Source organism: Anguilla anguilla, chromosome 11 (genome assembly GCF_013347855.1).
Source record: "Anguilla anguilla isolate fAngAng1 chromosome 11, fAngAng1.pri, whole genome shotgun sequence".
Classification (NCBI taxonomy): domain Eukaryota; kingdom Metazoa; phylum Chordata; class Actinopteri; order Anguilliformes; family Anguillidae; genus Anguilla; species Anguilla anguilla.
In genome coordinates this window covers 16534528-16556630 of record NC_049211.1, presented here as the reverse complement: position 1 = coordinate 16556630, position 22103 = coordinate 16534528, and the positions used below count along the sequence as shown (strand labels likewise).

At 39.1% G+C, this 22103-nt stretch overlaps 1 protein-coding gene and 1 long non-coding RNA gene across 3 annotated transcripts in view; both read right to left on the bottom strand.

Annotated features, from left to right (window-relative positions):
* The window catches only part of LOC118207758 (ERC protein 2-like), a 232007-nt gene extending 227560 nt beyond the window's left edge, over positions 1-4447 (bottom strand). The window contains exon 1 of the mRNA XM_035381728.1: positions 4237-4447. The gene's annotated coding sequence lies outside the window, so the exon portion shown is untranslated. The remainder of the gene's footprint in view (positions 1-4236) is intronic.
* A 3739-nt stretch (positions 4448-8186) lies between these two features.
* On the bottom strand, positions 8187-21889 carry LOC118208269. 2 transcript variants are annotated; one of them, XR_004761540.1, is made up of 4 exons: positions 20825-21889; positions 20095-20233; positions 9210-9362; positions 8187-8325 (listed from the first exon to the last, which is right to left on the bottom strand). It is a non-coding gene; the product is annotated as an uncharacterized LOC118208269 (long non-coding RNA). The 2 variants fall into 2 exon arrangements; XR_004761539.1 differs by lacking the exons at positions 8187-8325; positions 9210-9362 and adding an exon at positions 19254-19473.
* Positions 21890-22103: the final 214 nt, after the last annotated feature.

Below are 22103 nucleotides of genomic sequence, written 5' to 3'. Positions count from 1 at the left end.
CTGTGACCAGGCTGCTCCCAAGTTCTGTTACTTGTTGGCATTATATAGGCCTCCTGTGCCACTTTCATGTTTTTTTATATTTATTCCTCCTCATTCACTTGCTTGTTTATGGGCTCAGTATACCTTATAGAACTCGAACAGTCAAGAACATAGAGTATCACATTGCATTTATAAGGTATCCTGACCCTCGCCTACACTGCAGCCAACAGGACGGCCCCCGCCAGCTTACAGGACATGATTCAATCCTACACGGAAGCTCGACTACTCCGCTCTGCTACGGCAGGGCGACTTGCACTCCCTGCCATCCGGGTAAATGGTTCTCACTCGTCCCTACCACGGAGCTTCTCCACCCTAGCTCCCCAGTGGTGGAACAAACTCCCTGTTCCTCTACGAACCACTCCCTCATTGACTATCCGCCATGGTCTGAACACTCATCTCTATACTATACCTGGACTAATTAACTATCACCACTCTGCAGGGCACTCCCAATCTGGGATCATTTTTATAACTTAAATCCCCCCCCTTTCATGCTACATGTACATTCTGTGCGACTTTCATGTTACATGTACCTCCATCCAGCACTTATTGTACTTTGTATCATTATCTTGATGTTGTAGCTTGTCATGTCTTAGTATAGGTTAGGTCAGAGTAATGATTACTGTGTGAACTGGACTTAATGTGTTCATGGCTATGAATACCTGTTACAAAATGACTATTGTACCTAATCGGACCTGTGTTTTGTAGTCGTCCCAATGACCTTCTGTATGCACTTATTGTACATCGCTTTGGACAAAATAAATATAATGTAATGTAATTTAATTTAATTTAATTTAATTTAATGCATTTCATAAAGGTTCATTGACTTCAGAAAACATTTTAACTGGCCAGACAACAGACTGAAAACCCTGACAGATTAGACTCAACCTACAAAAAATATCTTATTCAATGCTAGGCTGCATATTTAAAGAAGGTCTTCTGATGTTCTGAGGTAAAAATGAATTGCAACTGGGCTTGTCTTTAGTATAACCTAGGCAATTAACTAAAAGAATACTGCTGCCAGATATGGCATGTCTTTATATGGAATTGGTTGAAGGTTGAAATTAAATGCAGTATCCATTATCTGTTCCTTTCCCAACATAATGCTCATGAATAACATGAAAATTTGGCCACCAGATCGCTTACTTACTTGTAAATTGGATGACTGCATGTGACTCAACATACTGGAAATGGTTAAATTTTTTAAAAATATATAATTTAAGCAAAGCAAATAATTTAGGCAGATTTTTTTACACTGAGGAGAAAAAACTAAGCTGTTTAGTGACAACACTATGAAATGATACAAATATTTGGATGTTGTGAGATGGCTTGCCATGCTTATCTACTTTCACAAATGGCTGACTTGTTACAGAGCCAACATTGCAAGTCTGAAATGAAAACACTAGCAGTGGAATACAAAATAAAAATATTAATAGCTTTCTTTGTAGCTATTAATATTAACACTTCTTGCATACAGAACTTTAAAACAATAAATAATAAATATTGTTTTTGATCATGAAAAATAAATAAATAATGAGCATCTATGCAAAAGATTAAATGCCTATTGTGAAAGTATTTTAAATGCAATGTGCCTATTTAAGATGTTTAACAAAACACAGACACTGGAAAAACAGTTCATTTAGCATGTAAAGAAAATCTAGTTCTAAAATACGGTGATAACTATAACAGGCCATAGACCAAGAGACAGGGAAAAGGGTAGTGTTTAGTGCCAAGGAGGGGGTGGATAAAAAAGACTGAGACGTCTAAGAAGGGCATACATGGCTCTGCGTAGCAGTGTAGTGCTGGTTTGAAATCAAGTCACGTCCTGTTTCCCAGGGAATAAGAGGGTAAATTTGGAGGACACCTGCAGAAGGGTTCACCAGGTAGAAAGATTATCAAACCAGACAGGATAGGGTGGGTAAACAGAGGCACAAATACACACCACAGACAACGGTGCAAATGCAATGGACCAGAGACAGTGGTAGCGCAGGAAACAGGTGCAAAATATACTGTTCAAGCAGAGTAAAGAAAATAGTTTTTGTGATGAGCCAGTAATTAAAAGGCTGTGAGAACTGGAAATATGAATCTGAATCACTTGATGGGTTTTTTTATCATGTAAAAACAACCTTCTCTTCATTAATCAGCTATATTGTTTCACAAGTGAGTGTATAAATTCTATTCAATGACTTAACAAGCAGATATGTGCAGCTGTGTTTATAAAAACCAAGAAACAGCGTTTTATAAAGTTTAAATAGGTATTGTCTGTGTGTGTTTGTGTGTGTGTGTGTGAGTGTGTGTGTGCGCACGGGTGTGCTCGTCACAGCATCTGTTCCATCCAATTATGTGTACATGTCCCAAACAAACATAGACACCCACACTACATAAATATGAACATGTGTATCATATAAATCAGACATAATAAATAATGATTCAAAAATACCTTCACTGCTGTCTATAATACTTAATCAGTGCCATCATACTAAAAATCACTCAAATAATTTTAAAACATTAAAAACATATAAAACATTTGTTTAAACACAGCTATTTTTAATCTAGTGTGAAATTCGGTTATTGGAAGGCTGCACTGGTGGGAAAGGCCTTGGTTGGGGATTATCAATTTCCTTTAAACAGAATAAGCAATAATGAAAAGACTACATATGATTATCAGATTTTGTTACCCATCTGCAAATTATTAGAAGACTTCAAATCAAAACAACATAGTGGATATTATTTTTTCCAAGCACACAGCAGCCCATCAAGCTATATATTTCACAGATGTGGACGAAAACGTGATCAATTAGATAAAATAAATCATCTCTGCCTGCAAACGGCTCTATTTGGTTGCAACAGGAGGTACGCATAGTTCACTGGTCACGTTTTATTCCTACAGTGAGGAAATGCGTTTAATATTGCGCAAATATTTCTATATGGCTTTAAACTGTTAGGCTACAGCGAAACTGTATTCATTCATCGCGAATGAGCGTGACTTCCAATTAATACAATGTATTAATGCGGTCACGTCAGAGGGTTAAAATACCTCCTGCACTGATTTAAAAGCACTAGTAGTTCAGAGGACTCCAAACCAATCATTGTCTTACCTACTTCCTCTCAAGAAACGTGATTGGTTGATTAAATCGGTTAAGGGGAACCAACGTTTTTCAAGTGGTTAAAATCGTTGTCAATCATACAAAATGACAATGCCTTACAACAGTGTTCGTATGAGAACACTCAAATTAGTTACATTTGTATACCACTAAAATAAAGAATGTGTGTAAACAGTCACTATGTGTATCGAATCGTGATTTCAAGGTAGTGCAGAAAAAGCCGTGTCACTTTTTTAATGTACACAATCTAAAGGGGAAAGGTTTATTTGGTAGCTACAGCCTACTGCTTGTCTTTAATTATCAAAATGCCGTACAAACGTGCACCTTACCAAGCCCGCAATTAAACGGTATTTCGCCCCTGACATTAGATGTGCGTGGTAGTTCACTGTTACAGGAAATGAGCATCGATGTGTTCAACAGTATTTCAATGTGTTGTCTCAAATTAAGCCAAGTAAAGAATGTTACACCATGACCACGCTAACCGGTTAGCTACAGCTCCCTAGCTTGTTCTGTATTTGCTGTCACTATATTTTAACGTTATTAGACTATTCCACTTTAGTGGAGCAAGGGATGTGGGAAAAAAATCTGCTTCATCTTGTAATATAGCTAGCTAATGAATGAAGTTATACTGTTGTGAAATCTATTCACTGTGCTTTGTCGCCAAAAAGTCTGAATATTCCCGGTTGCAAATAGCTATCAGTTGAAACAGTCAAATTAGTTATTACAGCTACACAGCAATGATTATCGGTGAATCTTATCTTATCTCTTATATCTATCTATCTTATTCAATCCATCACACCCCATACACCGCTACCGATTTTCTTGAAGTAGACATAGCCTATAGGCTATAGCAGACATGCCTATGGACAGGGTAGGAAAAACATACTGCCGTCTATAAGCGGCTCATCTCGCCCATAGAGTACATCTGTCCCCTATGCAACTCAACGAGCACTGCTATGGAGATTTTTGTATGCATATATGCAGTTATGCAGTATATAAGCAAGCCTCTGCCAAAAAAATAAAATTTATCATGTTCGTTAAATGCAGCACTCATTTTCATTACCGATGAAAGCAGTACAAGAAAAACGTTTCATACCCTTTATAATGTCAGGTCTCCCATCACAGCCTCACTGGCTTCAAGGCTTCACTCAACATTCCCAGCATTCTCGACCTGTCCTTCCATTGGGCCGCAGACTCTCTCCGACTCACTAGGGGAGCAGTTGCAGCACAATTAAAGGGGAAGCTGGAGAATAAAAGGTAGGTGTGCAGTCAAGAACATCACGGCACAGGAGGAGCCAAGTATGACAAATGAGGGGTCAGTTTCGTAGTCGTCCATCCACGTTCTCTCTCGTCATTTATTGCATCTCAAGCAACGCGTTTCTTTCTTTCAAAATAGTTATGGATTTTAGTTCTCTCGCAAATGTTACCTAAAGGGTGGAGCGCGAGGCATCAGCGTGACCAGCTTGTTGAATAGAACGTTCAGTCACGATTAAACAAGAAATATAATTGCATTTTTTTAGAAAACGGGTGGTTTCAAACGATTTGAAAAATCAAAGTGCAATGTGCAACCATTAGGCATAGACGAAAAAAAAATCATAGGAAATAATAATCAAATTGTCCATTCTTTCATGCATACACACACGCTGTGAAGATAAAGTGTTTATATTTTGTGTTTAAGAAATTCTTAAATGGAGAGATGACACTTCATTGTCCAACCATATGTGACACTGACTCATGAGGTGATATAATGGTTATGTAATAGTCAAAGATATTGGTTTTGCATATCACAGTCTGTGTGTGGTGGTAAGAGTATGCTAGCATTCTGGTAGATTTAGAAGTTGGGTTCTGTGTCTTCTATGGAAGAGATACAATCTGCCACATGATTTTGTCCAGCGAGTCATAAAGACAGCGATTTATAACACATACCAGATGAAAAGCCTGATAAGAACATTCTGACCTGACTTACTGCCATGTCAGGGATACCATCTCTCCAGAACTGGCACTGATCATGTCCGTCTCACAAACAAGGTTCTATAAAAATGGTTACTGTTTTAAGCATGACTGTGATGGTACAAGAGAGTTCTGACAATAATGGCGAGGACTTGTTTGTAAGGATTGGCAGGGTAGAAGAGGCAGGTGGAGCCATTTTTCACTGGTTGATGTATCACAGGGTACTTGGTGTCTGTTCATCAAAAAGATTGAAAACAAGTAACCCCCCCCCCCCCCATTTGAAGTAAGTATTTCCCTGGGTGGGCTGCATAGTGCTTAACCACTGCACCCAAGCTCCATGATTGTTGAATTCAGCAAATATGAAGCCAGAAAGTCATGGTGGACAGCGCATGGTGCTGAATCTGAACCAGCATCTACACTGACTCTGCGGCAACAGTCCACAGATTACCTACCACAGAGCCACAGCCTCCCAAAGAGCAAGCCAAAATAATGTCTAATCTCAGTAAATTAATTAGCCAAGGAAAAAAACACCCAGTCGACATTGGCCAAGATGTCAATTAAAATAACGTAAAAGCCAGCGATTAGTTTTCATGATGGCAGATAGTTGCTTCATCAGCAAAATGGACCAGCGTGTTTTCGCAGTAACTAGACGCCACATCTTACTGTATGTGTGCAGGGATCCTATTAGCTCACGCAGCCTCATTGCTCGATTGCCAGCATTAAACAGAATACTTGACCTAAAAATAGCAACAAAAAAAAAAGCCATAAGAAAAAGCTTTATGGTAAGAATGAAAGCAGAATGCCTCCAGGTCTATAGCATGACTAAGTGCTGGGACTAAATTATAGCACAATCAGAGGGGCTTGAAAGGGAAAACTCAACTGTAAAAATTTGCTGTTTTTTGTGATGGAATTCAGACATGCACATCATGTTCAGAATGTCATGTTCATAAACTGGTCATTTTTGTACTGATATAATTATTTCAGCAAACATCCTGTTAATGTATATTTTTAATGGAACTGAAAAGAAGATCAAAAAGATATGCATACTATAGTCAAACACACACACTCATTTATAAATCTTCCTGTTACATATATCCACCATACATTACGCATTCTATAGCCTGTATATCACAGAACTCTATATGATACATATACACATATTGTATCTACTGCATATAGTACTTTTTATCGTATAGGCCTACTATAATTAACTATAATTTAACAAGATATCCTTTTTTATCACTTTAAAGGAACGTGTGAAGCCCACAACCTCCGCAGTCAAGATGGTCCAATTGCAGATCCTGTGGCTCATTCCTCCCACTCTCTCTACAAATCCGAGTGAACACATACCAGTACTATAGGCCGCAGATGGCTCTGAGGAGACAAAATGACTCAAGCACAGCTTTCACCAATGTTAAGTGAAAGGGGACATAATCCTTCCAGTCATGCCAAAAATCCCCGATGTGAACTTACAGTTTTATACATTTTTCTAATCAGGATTTGTTAACATCAATCAAATAGCATCAGGGTCAAATCGCACTGTAACGGAGGGAACCATCCGTTCCTGCTAGGACACTATTTTTCAGAACGATCGGGGTTTAACTGTATCTGCGCGGTTGTTTGGTGCGAGTAGGCTACGCCGCCTTCATAAATGTAGTCTGCACCATTTGTTTGCCGGTTTGTCAACTCAAACACATTCGCTAATGTACATCTGTTCACCACAAAAATGTACGGCAAATAACCTAAACATACACATCTGGTTTAAAATATTAAATACATTTACTTTAGTATATCATGTTCAATAAACACTATGTTGGGAGTCGCTACTAACCGTTTGTTCCATGTTCAAACTGGAATGACGTAAACCGAGTGTCACGAACAGTGCAATTTTATTGGAAGCGGTGGACAAGAAGAATTGGCTATTTTAGACGGGGGAAGACCGTAAAATGTATTCGGTAATATTTTCCTCGTATCCAATTAGGTATGTGATTATTAGATGTAAAGTAGCGCAATTGATGTGCAGATTATTTTGTTTTTTATATGTATATAAATGTTTGTATAAGAGTTGGGGGCACTTTTATAAATAAAATGCCTATAATAAAACACTTGGGTTACACAAGTTTGAGTCTTATTGCCTAAGACTGACCTTGTAACAAGCACCCTGAAACTAACATCCGAACACAGTCAGAAATAATATGAGATCATCAGAAATTACCCACAATTAAAAGAGACGATAAAAGATGGAGAGCAAAGCAAAGAAATACACAAATGGTATGAACAATTGGGCATTTTTAATTTGTGTGTGTGCGTGTGTGTGTTCGTTTGTTTGTTTGTTTGTCTGTGCAGATATGTATGTGTATTTGTGTGTGCATATGTTTGAGTATGTGTGCATGATGAGTGTGTGCATCTATGTGTTTTCAGAATGTTAAGGCAACCTCACTTCATTTCCAAAATTATATACACTTTTTGTTTTCCTGGAGCAGGTAACTTTACATCACTCTGTGGACAGGCCCAGTTTCAGTTTCCCAGGGCTGTAGTCTCAGGGAAAACGAACACTGTGATGACCTGGGTGTCAATCAGGTTGTCTCACACTCCAGCCCCGATATCCAGACTTTTGCTCATAACTGAGGAATTCAGCCATGTTTGTTCTGAGCAGCAGTCTGGATGTGCAAAGAAAAAACCTAAATAAACTAACAGCAAATCATATGCTTGTGGGATATTAATTCAAATTCCATGTTACATTTGTATTCACCGTTACCAGGTTTCATTCAGAAAGCTGAAGATGCACAGCTGTTGTGTGGTATGTTGCGTGAAAGGAGAATGATGTTATGATTAAGTTATATCATAATGCTCTGCATCATAAATGCACAAGGTTTTGTCTTGTTTATGGTAATGATTATTATACTGTGAGTTTATTATTTTTGTAATTATTTGACAGTTTTGAAATATCTATCTGTGACTAAGATCAAAAAGTGCATGGGCAGAGGTGTGTGTGTAGAGCAGAGATGCTCTGCTCGTGGAGCTGAATCACTGCCTGTCACACACCCAATCTAGGATATTACAGTGCTCCTCCTGTGTAGCAGTAACTCCTCTCACCTTACATCTTGCCCTCTTAATCCATTCCCCACTGGTGCCCCCACTGCAGTGTGACTGGCTTCACTGCTGCCGAGGTCTGCCCGTCACTTCCCCGGAATTACCATGAAATCACAGCAGCTAAAAGCCTCCCATAAATCAGCTGCGTGAGGGGAGGGGTGGGGGGTTGGGTAGACGGTGGCTGACATTACGAATCCACCCACCGTACTCAGCCCACAAGCCCCACAAGCCTTTTCGCAGGAGCAGCAGTTCACTGCTCCCCTGTAGGTCCCCTGACACACACACACACACACACACAGACTCAAATTCAAATGGCTGTATTGGCATGAATGGAAATAACAACAGTTGCCAAAGCAATACAATATGCAATCAACAATATAAATAAATAAAATACAAAATAAAAAAAACAAAATGAAAAATACAATTATTGTTAGTTACAAGAACTTTAAATGAAGTACATTTTTATCTTATTATATCACTAACTAGTATCACACATAATGATTATATAACCTGATAAAATTGAGGTTTTCTATGCACTTTCGCAGGTTGGTGTTTTTTTTATTTATTATTATTATTTTTATTATAACTGATATTTGGAAGATAAGGGTTTCAACGAATGTAATAAAATGATAGATGCAGTCACTGGCAATCGTAAAATTTATTTCAAGGGGAATTTCTTGTAAATGCAGATGATGTCATCTAACTGCACCATGACTTTCCTGTAAATTGACTAAGGTGATCATTCATGCCTGCATTCAGCCTACCTGTTTATTCAACTGTTGGTAATATAATGCATAAAAACATGAAGCATTTTTCTACCGCAGACACACTGTTCTGGCAGTGAGAACTTCCTGTAGCTTCAGAGTGACTCAGACAAAATGGACAAAAGCGTCCATGATGTGTGACAGAACTGATTAATCAAAAGTAAGTAATTCACTTTCCCAGCCTGCCAGCCGCTGAGGAATCCTTTGGGGAAATGGAGTCTGTGTGCGGGGAAGGAAGAAGCCCATATCACTGCACACTGACCTTGTGGCCTTCTCACCAGACAGTAACCTGCCCTTCAGTCATCTCCCTCAGTGTGCATTATTTGGGGTGTCACACTTGATGAGGGTGTGCCTTTGGTGAAATACAGAGTCTCGTCCATTCTGCAGAGGAAAGCTCCTTGCAGGAGATTTTTTGCTGCAAGAGAAGTATTGTGGTGAGTAGAGTAATATCCTGAAATTCATGCCATCACTGTGAATTGATAAATTCACTAATATATTTATCAGTGACACTCAGCCCATGATTGTTTAAAATACACTGCTACATCTGAATATAACCTGTAACTATATTTGCAGTTCAATGCTTATTGCATTGCACTTATATTATTGTAAGGGAGTGCATACATTTAATTTAAATGATAACTACACAGCTTTAGGGCCAGTTTCATTTTGGAGTCCCAACTCAGATTTGTGCCAGTCAGTGTGACAATTCAGATACACAACAAAGGAACTTTTTCATCAGCAGTGACGTGTGATTTGGCAGTGATTTCGATGGAGAACTTATTGTATTTTTATGGAAAAAAAGCAAAAGAAAAGCGTTTCAGCCAATCACTGCAGATGCTGATTTTCATGCTTAAACGGTTAGCACTGCTGGGCACTGATACTGTATATTGAAAATTGCATGAAATGGCATCCCATCCATTCCTCTTGATGATTGCACAACATGTATGCCATTTGTCCTTTACAGTTATGTCCCTCAAGCCTGCAGGATATATGGTGCGAGTGCTGTGTAGGCTCACATGAGATTGGACAGTTGGTATGATTTGCTCATGCGTAGTAAGGCCTGTTTTGTACTCTCTGCAGCTTGTCTGATTGGACAAAGGAGCCCTCTGCAGGGATCCCACACCATAAGGGCACAGTGACATGTGAGCCATAAAAGCCAGTTTGTCCCTGAACTGAAGACATCTGCAACACATCAAGCAATCACAGTGAATTGTGCAGGCTACAATTCTGGTTGGGGGATTCATTCAAAATTGAATCACTATTCGAAACTGTTTCACTGGACCTACTTAAAGCAATACTTGCACATGTCTGTGATGAAGAGACTTCAAAAAATAAAAACGACTGGAGATTTTAAGCAAATCAGCCAAACTGTATTATTGTGACCTGAAGTGGCATAGTGATCAAAATATCCTCATATGTTTATAAGAGATTGTAACAGAACAGTATGTATTGCTTTAATGAAAATGTAAAAAATGCAACGTGATCAGAGAAACTCAAAGGAGATTCCTCGGTTAAAAGGGAAAGATACCGGCTGTAATTCAAAAGTGTAATTAAATCACCTGAAGTGAAAAGACGGAAACAAGGTTAAAAGCAGACAAGGAACCCCACCCTCAATATGTGTCTCAATATTACAGTATACCAATAAATAGCCTTTTCTCTGTGTCCCTTTTTTCATATCCCATCTATCCCATTTGATTTGATTTAGATACTCCTTCCAAGAAGGCCCATTAGCAAATAGGTCTGCCTCTTGGGATATGCTCTAAATTAGCTATTCTGAAAGGCATTAATCAAGCCACTGGTCTCTGACCCATCCCTGTGTTGCACCACTTCCTGTTCAGGCTGGCACGGTAAATTGTTGCGGACAAGTTCCCCCCCACCCACACCCTTGGCAGGCACGCACACACACACACACATACACACACAATGGACCAGGGATTGCCATTCTCTGTGAAGCTCACAAATTCCAGTGGTAACTCCAGGTATTGCAGTTTAGTAAGCCTCTGGTGCCATCCATCCATCCATTATCTATACCTGCTTATCCTGGGCAGGGTTGTGGGGGGTGCTGGAGCCCAGCATGCATTGAGCGAGAGGCAGGAATACACCCAGGACAGGTCGCCATTCTACCGCAGGGCACAAACACCATTCACTCACATACTCATACCTATGGGCAATTCAGAATCTCCAGTTAGCCTACCTGCATGTATTTGGACTGTGGGAGGAAACCAGATGATCAGATGATCATCATTTTAAAGGCAAGTTTTTGGAGAGTAGGGAGAAAAAAGGGGGAAGAAACTGTTACTGTACTTTAACCATCAATTTGAATAGAATCTTGGGTTGTGTTGTTATTGCTGGGTCTGTCTCCAGTTAATTGTATGTGCTATTAGTAATGTTTCATTTTAAATTGAAATATTAAGCCTGATGCTTGAATTTGCAAAGGTGGATATAGCTGGTTGTTTTGCTGCCCTCTATTGGAATAAATTTGGAATATAATTACATAGAATCCTCTATGGGATTTTATACAATTTGTGATTTTATTCATTTATGAACTTGCTCTTCACAGTTTTTGTCATTTCACTAATCTGGTGTACGTTCCCATGCGGTAAACATGAATAATACAGTACTGTTCATATATACATTTGCTATAAGTGCCTTCTAAAATTTTCATACAAACACAAAATGCAACCAATAATTGTTAAAAATTGATTTAAAAAAGCAAACATTCAACAAACATTTGTACATTCATTTTGATAAACAGTTAGATGTAAGCATATATTTATTTCACTTAACAACTGTAGTTTTTTTGATGAAGATGAACAATGAATATATAACAAATTGGCTTTTTCCCCCAAAACATTTTTTTCACATCATGGTCCACCCTACCCTTCACAAGGATAATGCCAAAGTACCATCTTGCATAGTGTTTTATGTGATTGGTGAACATGCTGGAGGGGATCTTTGACTTTTCCAGCATAGATTCTTTCAAGATCCTTCAGACCCTTTGATTGAGAACAAGTCTCGAGACTGAGGTGGCCATCGCGAAATATTTTATGAACAGGTATCCATTTTTCTGTTGATATTGATGTATGTTGTGGATCATTGTCCTGTTGAAAGAATCAAATTTAAGCTTCCTGGCAGGGAGACCAGGAAATGTCTTTTGGTGAAATTGGCTTGGTACTTGTGCAGTTCATGGTTCCATTGACCTTAACAAGACCCCCAGGACCAGTAAAACAGCCCCTCATAGCATCAAAGATGCACCATCATATTTAACTGTGGGCATGATGCCCTTTTATATCCGTTCTTCCAACACCAAATCTACTGTTGGTGTGCATGGCCAAAATGTTCAGTTCTGCTCTCATCTAACAGCTGAGTCTGATCAAAGTTCAGCAAGACAATGAGAATTTGCCAAAGAAGAATCCTAACCTAAACCTTAACCTAAAAATAAATGAAAATGTCCTAGATGTAAGCACTTTAACTACAGAAATGAAACAGAAATGTTTCCATAAAGCACTCCCATGAAAAGGACAAATATAATATATATGCTTCAGCAAAATAGAAATTTTACTTTTGTGCCATTCTCTGCCCTCTGTGGGAGTTCAGAATTGCATTGTGGTGGTCCAGAAGAGAAATAATGCATACATTCATTATGCTCTGTATGGCTTTAATTAAAATTGAAGTATTTCCCTGTTAATTGTATTAATGAAAAATAGCAAGAGGGCACTCAATGTAAGAAACATGTGAGAAGGTCTAAATCCAAAAATACTGTCACTGAATAAACAGTCATTAAAGCAGGCGGGCCTGATATGACCGACTTCAAATTATTTTTGTGAAAAAAAAAAAAAAAACAAGTTTATTATTATTATTATTATTATTATTATTATTATTATCCAGCTCTAAGAATAATGACTATCCAGAGAAAATGAAATAATCAATAAGACACCAAGCAAAGTCACTAATTTATGAGTATTTTTTTTTAACCTGTCAGTACAGATTAAATATTGAGTATACACCCTGCTACAGTTTACCCAAGCAACCTTATTCCTGATCAATTAGCTAAATAAATACCATGCTACACAATGCTAGGAGGAACAGGTGTTCAAACCCCCTACTGTCCTGGAAGTGCCCTGTGTGTAATCTGCATGCTCTACCCATGTACAATGAGTTTCCAAGTTAGTTTGAAAAACTAGCCTTAGAAAGACATTCAAATCACTGCGTCAACTCCATACCGTCTTGCTTCACCCCCACGTTAAAGCATTTTATCATTCAAGATGGCAGTGCCATCACAGAGTATGAGTAGTCACCCAGGAGCCTGAGGAGGGTGGTCTGGGGAGACTGCCACTCATGTCGTCCATGCCATGGCCCTATCAGCCACCAGGCCTGATCCTATATGAGGCTATGTTCTGAAACAGCGGCTGAGACTGACTGGCTTTCTCATAGACACACAGGCCACACTGGCCTCCCATGGTGACCCAGGATCTAATTAATTAGATGGCTTTCGTATAGAGGCTGTCAGGAAAAGCAATACTTCACTAGCAATTATTGTTTCTCTAGAAATCATAAGAAACTCTTCAGTCGAATTAGGCCTTGAGAGGAAATGGAGCATTTTCTGCTGTGAGTATATGCTTTGGAAGGCAAATACTGCGCAGTAACCCTTGAGATTAGATGGAACATTTGATGATGGGACTTGGGCTGTCCCCGCTGACTGTTCATCGTCACTCTCGGTTGAATGAAAGACCCAGTGAGTGGAAATATACTTGTCGCAGGCACTGTGGTCCCTGACGAGTCCCAGGAGAAAGTGAACATGCAAACCTCTGTGCCTCCTGGGCTTTGCCATTCAGTCTGCTGTGCATAACTCAGGCCTAAAGTACACACAGCAGAAAGTAGGAGCATTAGGCTAACTCCTCAGAATTGTTAACCTTTACATTAAAGGCAGACTATGCAGGATTATTTACTTGAAAATATTATAAAATAACCATGCTAAAGCATATCTATGATGCACTGGCAATCTATGTCTTTCCTTAGTTTTGCTGAATTTGGGCACCTTTTACCTGTATTTGTTATTCTAAAATGTGTTTGGGATGTTTCTGGGCGTGGCGCTCTTTTATGTGTGGCTACAAAGCCTGTGGTTTGGGTTCAGATTCCAGAAGTGTTTGTTGCATGTTTGCTGCTGCAGTGATGAATGCTAAGAAGAGTCACCAAGGGGATGAAAGCGACACAGTTTCAGAATAGACACATTAATGGAGTTACAGGATAGACACTTAAACCGCGTCCTCAAAATTAAACAAACCATAGCCCTATACGTCATGCAGTCGTAAATGGACCAACCAGATTTTTGAATGAATGAATGAATGAATGAATAATAAATGATATTCACAAAGTAGTTACATCTTTATATTAAAAATTAAGCAATGTACTAATTTATACGTTTTTTGTAATGTATTAAATGGCATTTATCATTCTGTGTTTATCACACAAACGTGTGTCTGACTGTCCAAATCAGAGTAAACATGTGTCGCGACCGCAACAATTGTGTTGGGTCCCATAGTCCTGAGGGATCCCTATCCCCAGGACTCTAGCACTATTCAACTTCCTTCTTTAGTCTCTAACATGCCCATTATCACAGCATAAAACACCAGAATAATCTCAGCACCTACAGTACAGATCTGTTTAAATTAAAATATTAACAACAGCAATATCTGAGGTGGGGGGTGGGGGGGGGGGCAAATATACTAATCCCTCTTAATGAAGGCAAATATATTAACTTTGTTTTCTTTTCAAAATGACACTGTGACTACATTTTGATTACTTAACTAATCAATGAAGATTATCTTAACTTGAGAATAAATTTGTCTTGTGTTGATTTTGACTAGACATAGGCAGAGAGGCCGGCAAGTGATCTTTTTCATTCAAGGGCAGCATTGCAATGATGAAGATCCATTTGTGAAGTGGAGCATATTTATTATTAATAGCATAAATCTATTAATAAATAAAGACACAGAACTCATACAGACAAGTAGAACAGGACACGTGCCAGCATGTTGTTTTTTGCCCTTTCACGACTCCGATATGTCCTGGAAAATGGAACTTGTACAGTGAAGCTTCTTTCCGTCTTCTCGCACAAATGTAACAATTAAACTTACATTTCCAACTCACTTGTGAATCAATAATAAGATGGCCTTGTTCCCTGAATGAGACCTAAAGAGGAAAAATAGGTTGTGTATTGAAGCACGTTCCTCCTGGGCCTTAAAAAGCCATTAAGGCGACAGTTTATAGGATATTTTTTGTCACTGTGCAGGTTTCCAATTTCATGTCTGACCAAACTCATGGATGTGGAAGGATAACAAATACGACCTCTGATATGCAAACTCACAATTTGCACGTTGTTCAGCATCAAAAAAAAAAACATTACTTGGATACTTTAAGTCACATATTGTAGCATCTGGACACCCCTTGGTCTGGGGTTTTTCAAGGTTTGGGCTAGACCCCTTAGTTCCAGTGAAGACAAATTTTAATGCTACGGTATACAATCACATTCTAGAGGACTCTGTGCTTCCCCAACCGTTTTGGGAAGGCCCTTTCATGTTTCACCATGAAAATGCTCTGCTGGCAGACTGGAAGCCAATCCCTGCAACTATGCTCCAACAGCTAGTATAAAGGCTTCCCAGAAGAGTGGAAGTTGTTATACCAGCAAAGGGCAGACCAACTCCTTATTAATGCCCATAATTTTGGATGAGATGCGGGATGTCAGGTGTCCACATACTTTTAGCCATATACTGCATTTGAAAAGTGACACATTTTTTGTTACTTTGGCTCTGTACTCTGTACGGCCAATTGGATTTGAAATAAAACAATGAATGTGAGGTGTGAGGCAGGGCTGGGGGTGGACACTGCTCACGTGGTGAACAGACAGGGATTTTTTGTTTACTGCCTTTTATTGGTCAATACTCCAAAACAATACAAAGCTTCAGAAACACGCAAAAAAGACCAACCTGGCAACCAAACTCCTCAAAAAAAGGGATAACAAAAACACTTGAACAAACTCATCACCCTGTGCATCACCTAGCTCCTAAATGCCCTCAAAACACTCCTCCTCCTAGGCCTGGAAGCTAGGCCTCTTATAGAACCCATAATCAGGTAATTGGCCACGGCTGATGTGATTGCAATAAATCACAGCTGCAGCCATACCTGTCTGTAGGGCTAGTGCTGCCCCCTGGTGGGCAGCACTCCAATTCCCATCCTGGCATCACAGAGGTCAAAGTGGAGACTTTCAGTGTCAGCTTTAATTTCTGGGTATTTTCATTCATTTATATTGGGTGAACCATGTAAGAATTGCATGTAGGAATTACATTATCAAATACTGCTCTGTTCTATAATGTGAATAAATACAGTATATGCTTCACAAAAGTTTGTGTCCACAGCAACTGAATAATTTCTCTATTAGACACAAGGCACTTAATAACATTTCTAGTTTTACAACTGGAACACTTGAGATAAAGTATACAGCGGAAGAATACAACAGTGATGGCAAGCCAAGATTTCACACCAAGGGTGCCCCATTAAGGGATCGATAGTCTGAACCACCACACCACATGCTGCCTATTAATGCTGCCTATTAATCCCTGCAGAATTTCCCAGGAAATAACTGCAGGACATAACAGGTAAACAGCCTATGAGACAGCTCTAGGAGATTACCTCAGATACAATCAAGGAGAAAATACACACACAAGGCTGATTCCTGAAATACCTCCAAGGTCTTTTCCAAAATGCCTTCCTGGGGATTTCTGCTCGGGCTGATAAAATGACACAGAAGCCAGCCCTGGAGTCTGTGCAGTGGAACACTCAAAATAGTACATGACGAGCGTTTTTTTCCTTCTTTTTTCAGTACAATTATTGAGGGGGGAGAGGCTAAAGTTTAGCTGTTTTCAATATTTGGATGTCCCCCTTATCCCCCCCACTTTTTACACCCCTGATAAAATAAAAAGTTACAATATTTTAATTTTTGCAAACATTTTTCTTCGGCATTTTCTCCAGTGAACACACAAGCTAGCAACCTTGTGACTGGTGTTAACAATAATTGTCACCAACTTGTGACAATCATTGTTGCATTGTCGGTCTGTGTACCAAATACCGCTCCAACGCAGTTTTAGAGTAAATCTGGATAAAGTGCACAAATGTGCAATTATGCTAAGCACATGAATTCACACGCCAAGTGCATAAGCATGCAAGTGTCATCTAGTCTGCTTATTAGGACAGCTTCTGAATTTCTACAAACTGAATTTCCACAACCTGAATTTTTAAAAACTGAATTTCAGGCATTGGAAAAATGGAACCTGAATTTTTGTGAGCCTGATTCATAAGATTTGAATTTGTGGATTAAAAACTATAACATTTTCAGTGAACATTACACAAATAAATTAGCAGTGCTTTTATTTGCAATTTTTAAAAATGGAAATACTCAACTAATGCATTCCCGTTTGATAGGAAAACAAGGAAATATATCACTCTCAGAAAAAAAAGCCATCTATGTAAATCAAATTTGTTGAACTTCCTGCCGTCATGTCATACCACAATTCAAATGGCATCCTAGTGGTTTTGCTATTCAATTGAGCCTCAAACACTGCAGAACCCTGAATAAACCATGTCCCAGCTTACAGCCAAGCAGCCTTTCATTTCATTTCAGGCTCATTAAGCTCCACTGACCACAGAGCAGTAATCACACACTATGCAAAGACAAAAAAGTCTTTGTGAACACATCAACCAGTCACATGTGTCAGATGAACTGTATCAGATGAACTGTAGAGCAAGTACAGTAATGAAAGGAGACTGAATCTCAGTAGATCAGAGGAGACCATATCCTCTGTAAAATATACTCTGACAGTAAATCACAGGTGGCCTCCTTCCCTATAGGGTTAACAGAACCATAGCCTGCTGTCTGTCCTGACTTGTCTACCTTTGTGCCTTTCTGTAAATCACCTGAGCTGAGCTCCCTTACATCACAGTGGATAATTAACCTTAGTCATGAGCACTGGTCATGTAATGTTTCTGACCTCTCAGGGTGTTATGTTAGAAAATATGATAGACTTACCAGTGACCACTGAGATGACTGTTATCTTTCTATTGGCCTGTTTGTTTTTCTGCCAAAAACAAAATCAATACTAGTTTCCATTTAAAGGATCAGAAATAATCATGAAATTGTTCATTCATGCATGCATATATATGTAGGGTATATAAATATATACACAGGGTACTTAATGTTTCTTCATCAAAAAGATTGAAAACAAGTACAATGTTAAGACACAGACTACAAACTACACAGAACCCCACCCCTCCATTTGAAATCAGTGTTTTCCTGTTTAGGTGTGTGGGCTGCATAGTGCTTTGATTGCTGCATGATTGTTGAATTCAGCAAATATGAAGCCAGAAACTCATGGTGGACAGCGCATGGTGCTGAATCTGAACCAGCATCTACATTTCTACACTGACTCTGCGGCAACAGTCCACAGATTACCTACCACAGAGCCACAGCCTCCCAAAGAGCAAGCCAAAATAATGTCTAATCTCAGTAAATTAATTAGCCAAGGAAAAAACATCCAGTCAACACTGGCCAAGATGTCAATTAAAATAACGTAAAAGCCAGCGATTAGTTTTCATGATGGCAGATAGTTGCTTCTCAGCAAAATGGACCAGCGTGTTTTCACAGTAACTAGACGCCACAACTTACTGTATGTGTGCAGGGATCCTATTAGCTCACGCAGCCTCATTGCCAGTATTAAACAGAATACTTTACCTAAAAATAGCAACAAAAAGCCATAAGAAAAAGCTTTATGGTAAGAATGAAAGCAGAAGGCCTCCAGGCCTATAGCATGACTAAGTGCTGGGACTAAATTATAGCACAATCAGAGGGGCTTGAGAACTCAACTGTAAAAATGTGCCATATTTTGTGTTTTGCATTCACATCATGTTCAGAATAAAGTTTTCAACAACTGGACATTTTGCTACTGCTGTAATTATGTCACCAAACATCCTGTAGATGTATATTTTTAATGGTACTGAAAAGATCAGAAAAGATGCATACTATAGACGCACACACAAATAGACACACACACACACACACACACATTTATAAATATTCCTGTTACATATATCCAATATACACTACATGGCCAAAAGTATGTGGACACCTGAACATCACATCCATATGTGCTTGTTGAATATCCCATTCTAAAACCATGGGAATTAATATGGAGTTGGTTCCCCCTTTGCTGCTATAACAGCCTCCACTCTTCTGGGGTGGCTTTCCACAAGATTTTGGAACATGGCTGCGGGGATTCTCTTCCATTCAGCCACAAGAGCATTGATGAGGTCATGCACTGATGTTGGGCGATAAGGCCTGAGTCGCAGTCGGCGTTCTGATTCATCCCAAAGGTGTTCAGTGGGTTTGAGGTCTGAACCCTATCAAGTTCTTCCACACCAAACTCAGCTAACCATTTCTTTATGGACCTCAATTTGTGCACAGGGGAATTGCCATTCTGAAACAAGGAAGAAAAGAGCCTTCCTCAAACTGTTGCCACAAATTTGGAAACACACAATTCTCTAGAATGTCATTGCATACTGTAGCATTAAGATTTCTCTTCACTGGAACTAAGGGGCCTAGCTCAAACCATCAAAACAGCCCCAGACCATTATTCCTTCTCCACCAAACTACAGTTGGCACTATGCATTTGAGCAGGTAGCATCCTCCTGGCATTCACCAAACCCAGATTTTTCCGTCAGACTACCAGAGGAACGTGTTTCCACTGCTACAGAGTCCAGTGAACTTAAATATGTTACAAAAAATATCCAACGTCTAATCTAAAGGCAATGGTTCACAATACTGTGCCAGACCCTGCACACACCAAATACCAAGAAACACCAGATACCCCAGATGTCTTGTTCATGGCAGTGATTTTTATACTGTTAATTATTTTTTTATTCTTAGCCAGTTTTGAAATATGAACTCTATCTGTGACAAAGATAAAAAAAAGTGCATGGGCAGAGGTGTGTGTGTAGAGTAGAGCTCTGTCTCTGCCTGTTGAGCTGAATCACTGCCTGTCACACACCCAGTCTAGGATATTACAGTGCTCCTCCTGTGTAGCAGTAATTCCTCTCACCTTACATCTTGCCCTCTTAATCCATTCCCCACTGGTGCCCCCACTGCAGTGTGACTGGCTTCACTGCTGCCGAGGTCTGCCCGTCACTTCCCCGGCATTACCATGAAATCACAGCAGCTAAAAGCCTCCCATAAATCAGCTGTGTGAGGGGAGGGGTGGGGGGTTGGTGGGATAGGGTAGACAGTGGATGACATTATAAATACACCCACCGTACTCAGTCCAGAAGCCCAACAAGCCTTTTTACTGAAGCACACTGCTTCCCTGTGGGTCCCCTGACACACACACACACACACACACACACACTTCTTCTTGCTCTTTCTTACTAAAATTCTAATTCAAATGGCTTTGTTGGCATTAATGGAAACCAAACACTATTGCCAAAGAAGCACAATGAACAATACACAATAAACAACAATACTTGTAAAAATATAAATAAATAGATAAATAAATAAACAATTATTATTATTATTATTATTATTATTATTATTATTATTATTATTATTATTATTATCACAAAGCATTTTTTCACAGCAGACTCACTGCTCTGGCAGCAAGGAAAACTTCCTGTTGCTTCAGAGTGACTCGGACAAAAGTGTCCAGGATGTGTGACAGAGCTGATTAATCAAAAGTAAGTAATTCACTTCTCCATCCTGCCAGCCGATGAGGAAGCCTTTGGGGAAATGGAGTCTGTGATCAGGGAAGGAAGAAGCCCATATCACTGCACACTGACCTTGTGGCCTTCTCACCAGACAGTCACCTGCCCTTCAGTCATTTCCCTCAGTGTGCATTATTTGGGGTGTCACACTTGATGAGGGTGTGCCTTTGGTGAAATGCAGAGCTTCGTCCATTCTTCATAGGCCAGCTGTGCCTTGCAGGAAACATTTTATGCTGCAAGAGAAGAAGTATTGTGATAAGTACACTAATGCTGAAAGTAATGATGACACTGTCTTACACCACAGTGAATCCATAATATTTGTTGTATCTTTGTCAGTACCACTGAGCCCATGATTGCTTAAAGACACTGTTATGTCTGTATATAATTTGTAACTATATTTACATATAAAGTATTTTTTACTTATTAAATAGCACTTAGTTATATTATTGTAAGGAATCGCATATATTTCATTGGTTATATTAATTCTAATGATAACTATACAGTTTTAGGGGCTATTTCAATGTAGTGATCATTGTGAACAAATGTCCTATTATGTTCAAAAGAGCAATTTTATCTGTGCATTGCTTCAATGAAAATTTAAAATCAATGTGACAAGATCAGAGTAACTCAAAGGAGTTTCCTCAGTTATTAATTCAATTCAATTTTAGACAGTTAGAAGATAACTGCTGTAATTTGAAATTGTAATCAAATCACCTGAAGTGCAAATATAGAAGCAATGTAAAAAGCAGACAAGAAACCCCACCCTATATGTGTCTCAAAATTATGTGTCTCAAAATTATACCAAAACATAGCTTCTTTTTTTTGGTATAATATGTGTCTCAAAATTATACCAAAACATAACATCTTCTCTTTGTCCCTTTTTAAAAAATATCCTATCTATCCTATTTGATTTGAACAAACAGGTATGCCTCTTGGGATATTGCTCTAAATTAGCTCTTCCTAAAGGCATTAATCAAGCCACTGGTCTCTGACTCATCTCTGTGTTACACCACTTCCTGTTCAGGCTGGCATAGTTAATTGCTTTGGTCTGAACAAGTTCCCTCACACCCCTGCCACACATGTCACGCATGCATGGGCACATGTGCACACGCACACATACGCACACACACACACACACACACACACACACACACACACACACTAGCTAGCTTTCTCTCTCTCTCTTGATTTCAATTCAAATTAGCTTTATTGGCAGGACAATTACAGTCACATTGCCAAAGCAACACATGTAAGAGACACAGAAACATAGAAACCACATAAACAATATGTAACAAGTTCCATAACACTATAATAATAATAATAATAATAATAATAATAATAAACATAGTCACAT